Source organism: Rhopalosiphum maidis, chromosome 3 (assembly GCF_003676215.2).
Source record: "Rhopalosiphum maidis isolate BTI-1 chromosome 3, ASM367621v3, whole genome shotgun sequence".
Classification (NCBI taxonomy): domain Eukaryota; kingdom Metazoa; phylum Arthropoda; class Insecta; order Hemiptera; family Aphididae; genus Rhopalosiphum; species Rhopalosiphum maidis.
This window is the reverse complement of record NC_040879.1, coordinates 46170-50857: the sequence shown is the minus strand read 5'-3', so window position 1 is coordinate 50857 and position 4688 is coordinate 46170.

Here is a 4688-nt window from a genome sequence, read left to right as displayed (position 1 = left end):
TAATTACTTTCATACATTCATTTAAGCCAATACTTCATAAACACTATAAAAAATGTTTATATGGTAAAATTTGGCGTATTTTACAAATTCATTTTTTTAATTGCTTATAAAAATACTCAATTCTCATGTTAGTATCTTGAAACCTTGACCACTAGAAAGAGAATATGTTTCTTATTTAGCATTAATTACTTTCATACATTTCATTTAAGCCAATACTTCATAAACACTATAAAACATGTTTTTATATGGTAAATTTGGCGTATTTTACAAATTCATTTTTTTAATTGCTTAAAAAATACTCAATTCTCATGTTAGTATCTTGAAACCTTGACCACTAGAAAGAGAATATGTTTCTTATTTAGCATTAATTACTTTCATACATTACATTTAAGCCAATGTTTCATAAACTCTATAAAACTTGTTTTTATATGATAATTTGGAGTATATTAAAAATTCAAATTTTTTATGGCTTATGAAACACTCAATTCTCAATTAATTGACATGAAACCAACACCATTAAATTATGTAAATGATTCTTATTCAACTTTATTAACTTCCATGTAATTCATTGATGCTTATACTTCATAAACACTATATACATGCTTTTATGACAATTTTGACTCGTGTTATAAATTCATATTTTAAACTGCTTATGAAACACTCATTTCTCAATTAATTCTCCACCAATCTTACAAATTTAACTGACTACATTTTTCAGATTGCAGTGCAGCAGTTCACCCAAGGCTTGCTGAGACAGAAATTTGCATTCATACCACTTTGGGAAAGTATCAACATCTTATTTTGAAAATAAACTAGAAGATACTGATAATAATATTGGATTTCTGCAATGTGTGTGTAATGGTTATGAATATAATTGATAATAATTAATAGTTGTGAAACAAATGTTATTTGTTAGATATATGAATAAAAGATTAGTTAACACTTTTAGCTTTGTAATTTTTTATTCTTCTTATTTACCTATGCTATAAAATCTTTTATTTAGGACTATACATAAATGATAATTTTGATAAAATTACAAATTCACATTTTCAACTGTTTATAGAAGAATTAATCATTAAGTCGATATTAACACCAACAGTGGGCGGGAGGTTCCCCATACCTTGGTCGACGGCTGACCTGCCACAGGAAGAATCTAGTTGGTTGTGTGCCGTTCACCGTTCCACTGGTCTCCGGAGTGGGGGCGGTATATTTATTAGGCTTTTGACCGAATATCTTGTACATTTACGAAAGAATTTTTATAATATCAACGAATTGTTCATATTTTACGCCCGAAGTTAACACAAGTCAGTGTCCTGATCCTCGACCAATGCATTAAGAAATGATTTAAATTTATCATCAAATTCATATGGAAAAGGGGTATTTTTCAGTTATTGTACAAGTGTATTCTTTTTTTAAAAGTACAAAACATTCTGTTAATTTGTACAATCTTTTATGGCTTATCATAATTATTATTTGTTATCATCTGTTTATGCTTAAATTTCGTATCTTTTTACAGTTTTACATTCGTACTTGTGTTAAAGTTACAACTGTAAATAGTTTTCAATTATTTTGTATTAAAAATGAAGGTTGTCTGTTAGTTTTTGTTTTGATTGTTTCAATTTCTAAATTATCCAGTGTTGTCCACGCACTAGTTGTTATAGAATTATTTTCGTTTTCCTTATGGTGTGTAGTAGTGACAATTGGATTAAGTAAATGATTCTTTTTTAGCATTATTAACTTCCATGTAATTCATTGATGCTGATACTTCATAAACACTATAAACATGCTTTTAAATGACAATTTTGACTAGTGTTATAAATTAATATTTTAAACTGCTTATGAAACACTCAATTCTCAATTAATTCTCCACTTATTTTACATATTTAACTGACTACATTTTTTTCAGATTGCAGTGCAGCAGTTCATTCAAGGCTTGCTGAGACAGGAATTTGCAATCATACACTTTGGGAAAGTATCAACATCTTATTTTGAAAATAAACTAGAAGATATTGATAATAATATTGGATTTATGCAATGTGTGTGTAATGGTTATTGAATATAATTGATAGCAAATTAATACTAGTGAAACAAAAAATTAGTATCATGAAACCAAGACCAATGAATTAAGTAAATGATTCTTATTTAGCATTATTAACTTGCATGTATTTTTGTTGATGCTGATACTTCATAAACACTATAAAACATGTTTTTATATGGTAAATTTGGAGTATATTAAAAATTCTAATTTTTTATGGCTTATGAAACACTCAATTCTCATGTTAGTATCTTGAAACCTTGACCACTAGAAAGAGAAATTGGATCTGATTTAGCATTAATTACTTTCATACATTACATTAAGGCCAATGTTTCATAAACTCTATAAAACATGTTTTTATATGGTAAATTTGGCGTATTTTACAAATTCATTTTTTAATGCTTGCCAATGTTTCATAAACTCTATAAAACATGTGTTTATATGGTAAATTTGGGTACTTTACAAATTCATTTTTTTAATGCTTATTTAAAAATACCATCTCAGTTAGTATCTTGAAACCTTGACCACTAGAAAGAGAAAATTGGATCTGATTTAGCATTAAGTACTTTCATACATTTAATTTAAGCTAATGTTTCATAAACTCTATAAACATGTTTTTATATGGTAAATTTGATCGTATTTACAAATTCAAATTTTTGATGGCTTATGAAACACTAAATTCGCATGGTTAGGTATCCTTGAACCTTGACCACTCAGCAAAGAGAAATTGGATCTGATTTAGCATTAATTACTTCATACATTACATTTAAGCCAATGTTTCATAAACTCTATAAAACATGTTTTTATATGGTAAATTTGACGTATTTTACAAATTCATTTTTTTAATTGCTTATAAAATACTCAATTCTCATGTTAGTATCTTGAAACCTTCACCACTAGAAATAGAATATGTTTCTTATTAAGCATTAATTACTTTCATACATTACATTTAAGCCAATACTTCATAAACACTATAAAACATGTTTTTATATGGTAAATTTGGAGTATATAAAAATTCAAATTTTTTATGGCTTATGAAACACTCAATTCTCATGTTAGTATCTTGAAACCTTGACCACTAGAAAGAGATATTGGATCTGATTTAGCATTAATTACTTTCATACATTACATTTAAGCCAATACTTCATAAACACTATAAAACATGTTTTTATATGGTAAATTTGGCGTATTTTACAAATTCATTTTTTTAATTGCTTATAAAATACTCAATTCTCATGTTAGTATCTTGAAACCTTCACCACTAGAAATAGAATATGTTTCTTATTAAGCATTAATTACTTTCATACATTACATTTAAGCCAATACTTCATAACACTATAAAACATGTTTTTATATGGTAAATTTGGAGTATATTAAAAATTCAAATTTTTTATGGCTTATGAAACACTCAATTCTCATGTTAGTATCTTGAAACCTTGACCACTAGAAAGAGAAATTGGATCTGATTTAGCATTAATTACTTTCATACATTTCATTTAAGCCAATACTTCATAAACACTATAAAACATGTTTTTATATGGTAAATTTGGCGTATTTTACAAATTCATTTTTTTAATTGCTTATAAAATACTCAATTCTCATGTTAGTACCTTGAAACCTTGACCACTAGAAAGAGAATATGTTTCTTATTTAGCATTAATTACTTTCATACATTTCATTTAAGCCAATACTTCATAAACACTATAAAACATGTTTTTATATGGTAAATTTGGCGTATTTTACAAATTCATTTTTTTAATTGCTTATAAAATACTCAATTCTCATGTTAGTATCTTGAAACCTTCACCACTAGAAATAGAATATGTTTCCTATTAAGCATTAATTACTTTCATACATTACATTTAAGCCAATGTTTCATAAACTCTATAAAACATGTTTTTATATGGTAAATTTGACGTATTTTACAAATTCATTTTTTTAATTGCTTATAAAATACTCAATTCTCATGTTAGTATCTTGAAACCTTCACTACTAGAAATAGAATATGTTTCTTATTAAGCATTAATTACTTTCATACATTACATTTAAGCCAATACTTCATAAACACTATAAAACATGTTTTTATATGGTAAATTTGGAGTATATTAAAAATTCAAATTTTTATGGCTTATGAAACACTCAATTCTCAATTAATTGACATGAAACCAACACCATTAAATTATGTAAATGATTCTTATTCAACTTTATTAACTTCCATGTAATTCATTGATGCTTATACTTCATAAACACTATATACATGCTTTTAAATGACAATTTTGACTCGTGTTATAAATTCATATTTTAAACTGCTTATGAAACACTCATTTCTCAATTAATTCTCCACCAATCTTACAAATTTAACTGACTACATTTTTTCAGATTGAAGTGCAGCAGTTCACCCAAGGCTTGCTGAGACCGAAATTTGCAGTCATACCACTTTGGGGAAAGTATCAACATCTTATTTTGAAAATAAACTAGAAGATACTGATAATAATATTGGATTTCTGCAATGTGTGTGTAATGGTTATTGAATATAATTGATAATAAATTAATAGTTGTGAAACAATTGTTATTTGTTATATATATGAATAAAAGATTAGTAAACACTTTTAGCTTGCAATTTTTATTCTTCTTATTTACCTATGCTATAAAA